The sequence below is a fragment of the Erythrolamprus reginae genome, chromosome 1, assembly GCF_031021105.1.
Source record: "Erythrolamprus reginae isolate rEryReg1 chromosome 1, rEryReg1.hap1, whole genome shotgun sequence".
In the NCBI taxonomy this organism is placed as follows: Eukaryota; Metazoa; Chordata; class Lepidosauria; order Squamata; family Dipsadidae; genus Erythrolamprus; species Erythrolamprus reginae.
Genome location: NC_091950.1, coordinates 54741809 through 54756003, shown reverse-complemented (window position 1 = coordinate 54756003; position 14195 = coordinate 54741809).

The window sequence follows — 14195 nt, the reverse complement described above, 5'->3', positions numbered from 1 at the left end:
CCTTGGACCATGCCATTTCAGGAGTGGTCCAGCAGTTGTCAAGAAAATAATATCTGGAAGGTACAACTAATTTATTTGAAGTAGAAAATTTGTTTTGAAATGAGCTTGGGCACCCTCACATCTGTCACCAACGTCTTAAAGAAATCACAATAGTCATAAGATCTTAGGAAAATATGTATTTGAATTATGGAGTGGCCAACAGGTTGTAACATTTATAGCTTTTAAAAAACATATTCTTTCTGCAAACAGGTAGTTCTCTTGGCCTCTGGTAAGTGGGTTGGGAGATGAAGTTTCTGATGATATGAATTTTTTATAGAAAAGATATAGTCCTCTGAATTATATATTTGTAGATGTTGACTACTTATTAAGAGTACCATGTCTCTCAAGCAGAACCATTTAATCAACACAAGAATAAATAATGATTGTTCAATAAAGATCTGCAAGCAGAAATTCACATACTATGGGCTTGTGATATGAGCACATGAAGAGTTGAAAAAATGATTATGCTTTCTAATGCTGAAGGCAGGATTCCAAAGGTGCTTTTTCAAGAGGCAACTGGACTTTCTAGTTTTACTGTGAAGATGTTTCACTCTTCATCCAAGAAGCTTCTTCAGCTTCGGACAACTTGATTCCAATGACCTGGATGACTGAGAATCTTCATAGCTATTCTTCATAGGATGGAAGAGATTACTGAATTGTCCTTGGAAAAAGTACTCCTAAAAACTAGTTAGAATGACTGGAGAGCAATTGTCCTCAGAATCACTTGGAGTCAAACCAAACTATGACATCTGATTAACTTAATAAATTATGTATCTACGATTGTCATACCATCCAGTAGCGTGCTAATCAAAATGACAGGGGGTATTATTTTAAATGTTTTGCTGAAATCAAGATATTTTACATTTGTGACATTCCCACAAAGTTATCCAATGAAAAAAAAGGCAAATTTACGCTGCTAGAATTTGTTCTTCAAAATTTGGAAATCACCATATTGAGGAGTCCTTGGTGCCCTCTGACTCAGAGAGCACCAAGGACCACTTAGTTCAACCCTGAGCTACAAATATTATTCTTTATTGGAATCGCCATATTGTTTTAAACCTTCTTAAACACTTGCTATAGAATATTCAAGACAGAGTTGTCAGAGTAACATGTGTGTAGTGCTTCAGAATGTTTCTCCATTTTTTACCGTAGGAGTAACATCTGCTCTCTTTCGCTTATCTGACACTTTACATGTTCTCAGGATTTCTCAAGATAATACATACAATTTTGACATAATCATTAGCATGTCAACCCTAGGAGGCTATTAATCTGAACCTAGAGCAGTGATGGAGAACCTATGGCACGGGTGCCACAGGTGGCACACGGAACCATATCTGCTGGCACGCGAGCCATTGCCCTAGGTCAGCTCCAGCTTGCATATGTGTGCCAAACAGGTGATTTTTGACTCACACAGAGGCTCTGGGAGGGCATTTTGGCTTCCAGAGAGCCTCCAGGGGGGCGGGGGAGGGCATATTTACCCTCCCCCAGCTCCAGGGAAGCCTTTGGAGCCTGGCGAGGGTGAAACACAAGACTTCTTGGCCCACCAGAAGTTGGGAAATAGGCCGTTTCCGGCCTCCAGAGGTCCTCTGGTAGTGAGGGAAGCTGTTTTCGTCCTCCCCAGGCATTGAATTATGGGTGTGGGCACTCACGCATGCGTGATAGCATGTGCATACTTTTGGCACTTGAGGAAAAAAAAGTTCGCCATCACTGGCCTAGAGTTTTACATCCATTCAAACAAATAAACACTCCCTGACTATATTTTTTTTATCAGTTTTAAATTTAATATTACCTCTTCATCCTACTATGCATAATATCTGGTGGGCATATATCCTCTTGTTGTTTGACTAATATTTGTGCAGAATAATAGTCCATGAAAACCATTCCTGGCCATTACCATTTCTTTAACGTTTATCTTAAAATTAACAAATTTGACTCCTTCTCTATCTTCCTATATTAGCAGACTTCTGCAATGCAGCACATCCATTTTTATTTATACATTTGATAATTGTAATCTCCAACTAGTTTCTGCAAAATAATAAATTTGAAGAATAGGTTGGATGACTATGGCTATGGGATTTCAAGGCCAAAGTTGAACGTTACCTTGATTTAAGAGCCGAGGTGGCGCAGCAGGTAGAGTCTTCGGAGAGGGGCGGCATACAAATCTAATAAATAATAATAATAATAATAATAATAATAATTATTATTATTATTATTATAGTGCAGTACTGCAGGCCACTAAAGCTGACTGTAGATCTGTAGGTCAGCGGTTCAAATCTCATCACCGGCTCAAGGTTGATTCAGCCTTCCATCCTTCTGAGGTGGGTAAAATGAGGACCTGGATTGTGGGGGCGATATGCTGGCTCTGCTAAAAAGTGCTATTGCTAATATGTTGTAAGCTGCCCTGAGCCTAAGGAGAAGGGCAGCATAAAAAAATCAATGAAGAAATTAATTTAGCATTCACTCAAAGTTATTACAGTGCTGAACAAAAAGACTTACAGCTGACCTTCAAAATTGAGGCTGTTGCAGTGTCCCATGATCACATGGTCACCTCTGATGATCTTCAGTGCTGACTTCTCACAAGGAAAATTGAAAGGAATCTTGCAGATCTCACATGACTTCTTGCTTAATGAATGCATGTGATTCAACTCATGATGGCAACTGGAACTGCCAGAACTACTGTCATAACTAAGCATAGTGACATGATGTTGCACTTTATGACTTCATTACTTAGGAATAGAGTTCCTGGTTCAATTACCATCAATAACTGAGGATCTGCTCCGAGTCCTCGGAGAGGGGTGGCATACAAATTTAATTAATAATAATAATAATAATAATAATAATAATTTATTATTATTATTATTATTATTATTATTATTATTACCTATTTATCCTTGTCTAAAGGGAGGGTTCCTACCTCTTCTATAGAACTGGTAGTAACTTGAGGGCCTGGGTTGCTAGAACCGGCAGTGACCCAGGCCTCCCACACCCTTGAACCAGTTCTTTCGATGGCACTCTAGGCGGCGCCATCTTCTTTTTTGCTTCTGGACATGCACAGAAGCTTTTTTTAAGTACAGATGCATGGTGGATAGTGTGCAATGCGCACAAATACAAAAGGTGTGTCCATGAGTGAACGGGAAGCAAACCAAACCAGAACCCACCCCAGCTTGTCTACATCTAATTACCTAGATCCATATACACGTTTTTTTTAATAATTCCATAAATTATTCTGTATATATCTTATGCGTCTGAAATCTATGGAACAATTTTGCCAGAAATTATAAACATTGTGTAGTTGTTAGATTCTCCCACCTTTCATCCAAGAGTTGCATGCAGTTGCCACAGGAGAGCCATTAATTCTAGCCTCTTTGAGGTAGGCTGAGTTGGGTGTCATGGCTGACGTTGGACTTGAACTTGGGTCACCCTAGTCTTATTCCAGTATCTTAATCATAGTAGCACCTATTGAGGGAGTTCTGACCAGAGTCTATTATCTGCTTCTTTTCAAATAAAAACAATTCTGTTACTTGGAAACCTTTTTAAAAATTCTGCTTTGAATACCTAAGTAACTTTCAAACAATGCTATGTTTCAGGGTGGCATAGGACTATCACTTTCATGGGAATACTATAACATGAGAATGAATAACCCAGTAACCTCTTCAGACTAGACTAGACTAGACTAGACTAGACTAGACTAGAATAGAATAGAATAGAATTCTTTATTGGCCAGGTGTGATTGGACACACAAGGAATTTGTCTTGGTGCATATGCTCTCAGTGTACATAAAAGAAAATATAGATTTGTCAAGAATCATGTAGTACAACACTTAATGATTGTCATAGGGTCAAATAAGCAATGAAGAAACAATCAATATTAATAAAAAACTTAGGATACAAGCAACAAGTTACAGTCATACAGTCCTAAGTGGTGGTGGGGGCATGGGTGATAGGAATGATGAGGAAAAACTAGTAGAAATAGAAATGCAGACTTAGTAAAAAGTTTGACAGTGTTGAGTGAATTTTTTGTTTAGTAGGGTGATGGCATTCACGTCATTTATTTATTTATTTATTTATTTTCTTTCTTTCTTTCTTTCTTTATTTGATTTGTATGCCACCCCTCTCTGGAGACTCGGATCAGGAAAGGATCTTCAATGAGGTAAAAACTTTGCACAATGTTTGAAACTAAATGTTGCACTTGCAAAAAAAAGAAGACACGAGACCCTGTTTATCTGAATGAGTTTCAGAGCAGAGTTGGGATAACTTCTTGGCTGTTAGGTGATACCAACTCCTCTTAACTAGAGAAAACAAAATTGAGATTCCACTCCAAATGAGTAGCACCAGCAATGTCAAGAAACTGAGAAACAGCAGCAGCAGAACTAATTCTGTGGTTTCAGAGAAGTTGATTCATGAAGACAGTCAAATGGTCTCTTCAGCTAGAATTAACAAAATAATGACTGAAAAAGTGAAGGTGTCTTTCATGTTCCTTTACTGACCTACAAAGAAAAGGATAATGTATGCTGTGCCAAAATTTGGGCAAAGGATCTTCAATGAGGGATTGGAGGAGGTGGGAGACTACTGGAGCCCTCTCAAGGACATCTCTGTCCTTGAGATGTCCATCCTTCCTCTCTGATCACAGATTATCTTTGCCTCCATTCTTCTCCAGTGAAGTTTTTTTTTATTATTTTGTTCTGATCCCTGTGGTTCATTAGTTGCTTGCCTGAATGAATTCCTGTATAAATAAAACAAAGAAATGAGAGAATGTTCCTACAGCCTGTGTGCCATCATTTTCTCCACAAACATCCCTTCTTTATACCCAGCCCTAAATATTGCAAAATTTTCAGATGTGGGAGGATCAGACACCAAGGTCTTGGAGAGCAAGAAATTCCACTGCATTTGGGAGGCTTTGATCAAGTCCATATTGGTAGTGAAGAGAAGGGCGGCACAGAAGGGCTAAACTCATGTTTAAAAACAGACTCTCTCAAAACAATCTTCAACCCATACACATCTATGCTAAACATAAGCTGAAGGCAATAGAATAGAATAGAATCACATTTTTTATTGGCCAAGTCTTGGTGCATATGCTCTCAGTGTACATAAAAGAAAACTTATGTTTGTCAAGAATCATAAGGTACAACAGATAATGATAGTCCAGGTACAAATAAGCAATGAAATCATATTAGGACCAGTCAATATAAATCGTAAGGATGCAAGACTATACAAAGTTACAATCATTATGCAATAACAATAGCACTTAGACTTATATACCGCTACCTAGTGCTTTTCATCTCTCTCTCAGAGGTTTATAGAGTCAGCCTATTGCCCCCAACAATCTGGGTCCTCATTTTACCCATCACAGAAGGTTGGAAGGCTGAGTCAGTCTTGAGCCAATGACACTCGAACTGCCAAACTGTTTTTCTGGAATGGTAGGTAAGTTTTCTGGAATGGTAGGACGATACGTTCTGCAGGATTTTTCCAAAGGGCACAGGTTGCTACAGAGATAGTGCATTGCCTAAGTCCCATTAGAAATTTAAATGTCAAGATGATCTTCAAGGGTGAGCCCCATCAAGAGCATGTTGCAGTAATCCAGTCAGGAAGTGACTTTTCTTGTATACGTCACATTAAAATATTTACTGAGGCATGCTAGGGCAACTAGGGAATTATGAGGATGAGCCCTGAGTTCAGGTTATTAATTTGTGTAGTCTGCACAAATTAATAACACTCTCCTGGTTGTAGGTTTCCTAGTGTTGATATGTGCCTTTACCAGAATCTGTGCTGCGACTTTGCAAATGCAGGTAAAATAGCAGGCCTTTCTGTCATCATCTTAATATGTCCATATTTTCTTTGGAGCAATAATTAAAATAACATATTCACCAGCTGGTTTTCTCCCCCCCACACTCCCAGATTTAATCTGTTCCAGTTCTCATTTGCATATTAAAAGTACTAATTAGCCCCTCAGTGTGTCTGAGCACGAATAGTGCAATAACTGGTCATGTAGTCACTAGAGACTGTCTTTTCTTGCTTTCCTCCCCCCTCCTCCTTCTCTCTGAGCTTTTGGGAAGAGCCCACAACTACATTGCCTCCATCTCTGGAAGAGCGTAGCGGCTGTATGCGAAGGGAATGGGACTCTGTTTTGCAGCATTGAGGGACCATGAAACCCGGCTGCTTCATTCTTGTCTTTCTTCTTCTTCCCTTTGATGTGTTCTGTTTGATCTGTTGGTGTACATGAGATGCACAAGCATTTTCCATTGATTCAGATCATTATGGGGGCTCATTTGGGCAGGTAGCTAATGAACTGCGGGGATCAGAGCAGGGAGATAGAGAAGGCGGCAAAGATGATTTGTGGTTCAGAATAGCTGGGTGGGCATGCTCTTTATCTTTAGGAGGACTTCTGCTTCTGCTTCTCTATGAAATACAGGACAGTTTATTTATTTATTGGACTTTTATGCCGCCCCTCTCCGTGGACTCAGGGTGGCTTACAACATATGAAATAACAATACTGTATATAACATCCCAAATCCAATTAATAACTAACAAGAAATACCAACAATTTGGTATTCCTCTTTTTCTTGCTGTTTTTGGGAGAGGGAAAGAAGGGGAGGGGGGGGAGAGAGGAAGGGAGGGAGAGAGAGAGAGAGACAGAGACACAGAGAGAGAGAGAGAGAGAGAGAGAAAGAAAGAAAGAAAGAGAAAGATTGTGAAAGCTCCACAAAAGAGGTTCCTACAACATATGTCTGAATGAGTGAAGATGGCAGTTGTGGCAATGTGATCAAGGTGGAACCCATATTTAATGAGGGGTTTTTTTTGCATGTGTGACATATACCCCAGTTAAACAGAGCTTTGATCACACCAGTGTGGCTATCATCTTTCGTTTTTAAAAATAAAAAATAAACCACACTCCTGTTCTACAAAGAAAGTGAGGTATTCCAGTGATGGCTATGGATCCTTGTGTTGCCCATACAGTTGTGGAAGAAACCTCGTTCAGTTCAAACATCACCATAGATCAGTGATGGCAAACCTTTTTTGGTTCACATGCCAAAAGAGTGTGTGTGTGTGTGTGCACGAGTGCACGTGCTCACACCCCTTCCCCTCCCCCACACACATGCACGCACGCACACTGCCCTTCTGTATGCACACAATCCCCACCTGTCCCAATGCAAGCGCACAGGCCTCACTGAAACCTGAGACGGTGAAAAAATGGGAAAACAGGCAAACCGGAAGGACAGAAAAATAGATACAAACTCAAGGTAAACCGCTCTAAACTCGGTTGCAGAAAATATGACTTCAGCAACCGAGTAGTCAATATCTGGAATGAATTACTTGACTATATTGTTATATCCTCAAACCCCATAACTTTAACCTTAAACTGTCTACTGTGGACCTCACCCCATTCCTAAGTGGTCTTTGAGGGGTGTGCATAAGGGCACCAGGATACCTATTGTCCCCGTCCTACTGTCCCCATTTATTGTTACCCATTTCTTGTGTTCATGTCCATGTTTATACTTATATCTGTTATCTCGTACATGCTTGACAAACTAAATAATTAACTACGGTAACTAAATAAAATTAGTTTCCTTGAAGATGAAAAGTGAATTTCAGTGTGGGATAAACAGGCAAACAGACAGAATAGAAGGGAAAAGGTGGGGTTTGCGTATGTGCCATTTGGGAAGAAGAAATACACTGGAATAACAATAAAAACTTCACTTTGGAAGATAAATCCATCTACATAAGGAAAACAGAATGCCATATATAGAGAGAGGTTGGTTTCCTGTTCTGTTTGCCAAACCCAAGTTGGCAAGACTTCCAGAAAGAAAAATGTTCCAGAAAATAGGGCATATGTATGCTCCACAGGCCCTTCACATAATTCAACCAGTGTTGCTTTCCAACCTGCCTGAAGGAATTTAGAGCAACTTTTCTGTGTCAGATGCTGAGGCTGTCCTATAGCCTCTAGAGATGTTAAACATCTCTCTCTCTCTCTTTCTTTCTTTCTCTCTCCCTCCCTCCCTTTTCCTCTCTCTCTCATACATTCCCTATTGATTAGTTTTAGTTTCTGTTAATAGAAGAATTCTGAACTTTTGCAGGACTGAGAGAATAACAGTACATCCTGCATGTGTGTCCAACAAATGCGCACATCATAAGAGTGATCTAACAGAGGAAATGTTTTAGTAGGACTCTGCCACAAACCACCAAAATCAGCCAGAACGATTTCATTTATGGTATTAAAGCAGATAACTGTAGCCTCAGTGTATCAGTGATTATGATGGGAGTTTTCAACAACTGCTCTATATCCTGAAATGTAGTATTCTTCCAAAAACAAAGATATTAGAAAAATTATTGACTTTTGTTGAAGATAATTTCCTCTTTCAAAATATGGAAGTGAGTACTAGAGAATCTGCTATTTTAGATCTGATCATTGAAGGAAGGAGATCATAGAAGATTTTAAAGTGGCAAAAACTTTGAGTTCAAGTGACCCCAGTTTGTTAGAATGATTGATTTTAAGAGTTTGGAAAAAAATACAGTCACATAGAAATTATGGGACCCGATTGTAATAAATTAAGGAAAATTGTAAGATATTACCATGTGAAGAATACCACATATTGATATTATATAGTACCACATATTGTATTAGTATTGTAGCCACCTGGAATTAAGAATAGCACTCTCAAATGATATTAGTGAAGGAGTAAACTAGGAAATATCTAAAGAAGCTGATGTGATTTGAACAGGCAGCTCACAAGAGAATTGAGATTTAAAAAGATGCTTATTGAACATGGCAGGAAACACTTGTGACCAAATATTTCTACAAATGTTAACCCAGTAGTAAGATAAGGAAGACCAATGTAGAAAATAAAGTCAGCAAGAGAGGCAAAATCAAGCAAGAAGGGCTTCTTCAAATATGGTAATAGGCAGGAGAAATAGAAGGTTTCAACCAAAACATAGAGAATGCTAATCATCTGGAATTTTTTGCAGCCTTAGAAAGGAGTATTTAAAACTACTGGTCTTTTTACAGAAGTCCAAGAAAACAACAGACTAATCATCATTCGACAGACCAGAAGAACAAAATTAACTCACAGCAGAGGACAGAGTAGTCCTCCGAAAAGCTTTAGAAAGGACCAAACTACCATCATCATATCGGGAGACAAAGGCTGAACCAGTGTTATTATGGACAGGTCACAATATATACAAAAAGTGAATGTATTACTAGAAGACAAAAAGCCTTACATCCCGGTGAACAACATAATACGGAAATTAGACATCAGGTCAAGAGAACTGTCAGTTCTAAGAAAGTTCTCAGAACTTTCACCAAGAAAGGCCAAGTTACCAAAGATGCAGTTGAGAAGTAGTGGATCCATCCTTCCATGCTTCTACAGACCACTTCACTTAATTGTATTATTACGAGGGATTGCTAGCTACAACATCACAAAATAATTAATAACAAAGTTTGAACACATGGCAAGGGGAAGCATCCTATAAAAGGGTTGGCTGTCAGACAGAGCCTTTGCTGGATTGTAAACAGTTGCCAAATAAAGAGCTGTTGTTCAGAAGCCACTTCTGCCTGCCTCTTCCATTCACCACATCTAACAGTAAAAAGCCCAGTCAAAGAACTTCCAAGGCCATTCCCACCAACACTGATAATGTAAAGCATGTAAAGCAAGTAACTAAAGGTAAAAGGAAGAAGAAACCGCTATGGTTTAGCAATGATGTAAGGGCTATAGTCAATGAAAAAAAGGCTGCCTATAGGAGGTATAAAGAGTCTGGAAGTATAGCTGATAGAGAGGTGTATAAAATGAGACAGAAGGAGGTGAAACAGATAATATATGCTGCTAAAGCCTCAAAAGAGGAAGAAATAGCAAAATCTGTAAAGAAGGGGGATAAAACCTTCTTCAGATATATTAGTGATAGGAAGAAGAAAAACTGCAGCATCACAAAGCTTAGTACCGGGAATAATACATGCATTGATGGGAATAAGGAGATCGCTGACCATTTCAATAGCTACTTCTGTTCAGTTTTCTCAAAAGACACCTTACAAAATAATACTATAGAGGGATATAGCATTGCTTCCAGCTGTACGGATTCAGCTCCAGTGATCTTAGAAGAACTTGAAAGATTAAAGATAAATAAGGCAATGGGTCCAGATGGCATCCACCCCAGAGTTCTTAAAGAACTCAGATCTGTCATTGCTACCCCCCTGACTGATTTGTTTAACCAATCCCTGTTAACAGGAGATGTTCCTGAGGATTGGAGAATGGCCAGTGTTGTGCCTATCCACAAGAAGGGCAGTAGAGAAGAAGCTGGTAACTACAGGCCAGTTAGCTTGACATCAGTTGTAGTTAAAATGATGGAGACTCTACTCAAAAAGAGGATAAATCAGCATCTAAAAAACAATAACTTATTGGACCCAAATCAGCATGGCTTTACTGAAGGCAAATCATGTCAGACTAATCTCATTGAGTTCTTTGACTATGTCACAAAGGTGTTGGATCAAGGTGGTGCCGTGGATATTGCCTATCTGGACTTCAGCAAAGCCTTTGATACGGTTCCACATAAAGAGCTGATAGATAAATTAGTGAAGATTGGACTTAATCCCTGGATAGTTCAGTGGATTTCAAGCTGGCTGAAGCATAGACATCAGAGAGTTATTGTTAATGGCGAGTATTCTGAGCAGAGACAGGTTACAAGCGGTGTGCCACAAGGGTCTGTTCTGGGTCCTATTCTTTTTAATATGTTTGTGAGTGACATAGGGGAAGGTTTGGTAGGGAAGGTTTGCCTATTTGCCGATGACTCTAAAGTGTGCAATAGGGTTGATATTCCTGGAGGGGTCTGTAATATGGTAAATGATTTAGCGTTACTAGATAAATGGTCAAAGCAATGGAAACTGCAGTTTAATGTTTCCAAATGTAAAATAATGCACTTGGGGAAAAGGAATTCTCAATCTGAGTATTGCATTGGCAGTTCTGTGTTAGCAAAAACTTCAGAAGAGAAGGATTTAGGGGTAGTGATTTCTGACAGTCTCAAAATGGGTGAGCAGTGTGGTCGGGCGGTAGGAAAGGCAAGTAGGATGCTTGGCTGCATAGCTAGAGGTATAACAAGCAGGAAGAGGGAGATTGTGATCCCCTTATATAGAGCACTGGTGAGACCACATTTGGAGTACTGTGTTCAGTTCTGGAGACCTCACCTACAAAAAGATATTGACAAAATTGAACGGGTCCAAAGACGGGCTACAAGAATGGTGGAAGGTCTTAAGTATAAAACGTATCAGGAAAGACTTAATGAACTCAATCTGTATAGTCTGGAAGACAGAAGGAAAAGGGGGGACATGATCGAAACATTTAAATATGTTAAAGTGTTAAATAGGGTTCAGGAGGGAAGTGTTTTTAACAGGAAAGTGAACACAAGAACAAGGGGACACAATCTGAAGTTAGTTGGGGGAAAGATCAAAGGCAACATGAGAAAATATTATTTTACTGAAAGAGTAGTAGATCCTTGGAACAAACTTCCAGCAGACGTGGTTGGTAAATCCACAGTAACCGAATTTAAACATGCCTGGGATAAACATATATCCATTGTAAGATAAAATACAGGAAATAGTATAAGGGCAGACTAGATGGACCTATGTTTCTATGTTTCTACTGATAGGGCAGGCTACTAGACTATAAACTGACAGAAATCCCCACTCCTCATTAGCTATTAATGTTACCTAATGAAACATCGGCAAAATAACTACGGTAAGTTCAGCAAGCATCAAGAAGTCCTCATTTTAACCCTGAGCTACCAACATTCTCCTTTATTTATCTGGTAATGCAGCCAGTTCAAGAATAAGAAGTTTGCAGCTATTCTGTTCCTTTCATATCGTTTCCTGTCCTGTTACTGAAATTTTATTTATTTATTTATTTATTTATTTATTTATTTATTTATTTATTTATTTATTTATTTATTTATTTATTTATTTATTTATTTATTTATTTATTTATTTATTTATTTATTTATTATTTAGATTTGTATGCCGCCCCTCTCCCCAGACTCGGGACCTTTCTATTTCTTGTCCCTTTTCGTGAATGTTTTTGTGAGTATGGATAGCTTCTTTTACTGAAGCCCTTTTGGAAATTAAAGATTTTACATCATGCCACTAAATGTTTCATTTGATTTAGTAGTTTCCATCCTGCATTACTGGATCATCTGAAATTTTGTGGAGCCTGAAACATTTTTCTGATTTCTTTGAGGCCTCAAAAATGGTGAACATTTTGCATATTACTGTTGTGAATGCTCCTTGTATAACTCTGATAATGACAGATTCTGAGGAGGATGAGCCAGGCCCATTTTGGTACCCTGGGCCAGTGATTAGATTAGATTAGATTTATTGGATTTATATGCCGCCCCTCTCCGCAAACTCGGGGCGGCTCACAACAATAATAAAAACAGTACATAGTATCAAATCCAGTGCCCACCAATCTAATTACAATTTTAAGTTAAAAAATTCATAAAACAATCCCAATATATATAAAAAACAGGCACACAGTCAATCAATCAAACGGCAAAACAACATGGGCAAGGGGGAGATGTTTTAGTTCCCCCATGCCTGACGACAGAGGTGGGTTTTAAGGAGTTTACGAAAGGCAGGGAGGGTGGGGGCAATCCTAATTTTAGGGGGGAGCTGGTTCCAGAGGGTTGGAGCCCCCACAGAGAAAGCTCTTCCCCTGGGTCCCGCCAGACGACATTGTTTAGTCGACGGGACCCGAAGAAGGCCGACTCTGTGGGACCTAACCGGTCGCTGGGATTCGTGCGGCAGGAGGCGGTCCCGAAGATATTCTGGTCCGGTGCCATAAAGGGCTTTATAGGTCATAACCAACTGATGTAGAGAGTGAGTGTGAGGGAGAAATAGACCTGGACGAACCCAAAGGACCTCCAGAGGTGGCAGATATGCCAACAACAGTAGAGTCTGACTTAGAGGAGGAAGAGGAGGAAGATCTGGTACCTTTGCTAGACAGCCCCTTTAGAAGATTAAGAAAAAGACAAGAATAATTGTATGGAAAAAGAAAGTAGTCTGTAGTTTGTTTACTCTAAGAATTGTTGACCATTCCCTATATAATGTGTGAATTCCTCCTTTGTTGTCAAGCTGCGTAGGGCCGGGATAGAATAATTGCTAAGCATCCATTACCTTGGATCTTGAAAACTATCCCCTGCGTGATGACTGGCAGACAGCTTAACTCTTTGATGATGATCTCTCTTGACACCCTGTTTCAGATCTTGCTAGCTTGTACGTTTCTTCGTCTTCTACTACTCCACCATTGTTTCTCTCTCTCTTCCTCTTTTTAAGATATAATTTTTATTGAAAATATTTTACAATGACAGATACAAAAAGAAAGAATAAAGAAAAAAGAAAAACAGTGAAAAGTTGAGAAAAGATTAAAAAAAATCAAAAGATGCATTGACTGATTTTCTTTACAATGGTTACAAACATAGTTATTACCATTTCCATTTCCCCCAATTATACAACATGGTTTCTTTCTTCCAAGAAACAACCCCTTTTATTCAGTAGTTTTTCAAAATCTTCATCACCTCGAGGTTCGACTACTGTAACGCTCTCTACATGGGGCTACCTTTGAAAAGTGTTCAGAAACTTCAGATCGTGCAGAATGTAGCTGCGAGAGCAATCATGGGCTTCCCAAGGTATGCCCATGTTACACCAACACTCCGCAGTCTGCATTGGTTGCCGATCAATTTCCGGTCACAATTCAAAGTGTTGGTTATGACCTATAAAGCCCTGCATGGCATCGGACCAGAATATCTCCGGGACCGCCTTCTGCCGCACAAATCCCAGCCACCAGTTAGGTCCCACAGAGTTGGCCTTCTCCGGGTCCCGTCGACTTAAAGTATTGCTAAGTAATAATGCTCATCATACTTTATTATTGGTCATGAAGGCTGGACAGTTATAGTTTAGCATTATCTAGAGCAGTGTTTCCCAATCTTGGCAACTTGAAGATATTTGGACTTCAACTCCCAGAATTCCCCAGCCAGCGAAATATTTTATGTGACTATTCACAGCTTAAGCAACATACTGAAAAGGAGATGAATCTGGAAAACTCTAATAATTATTTCTTCTTAGATGAATTAAGAGAAGGTTGCTTGCATTGTTTGGAAACACTGAATCTCTGTTTTCTACAGGTA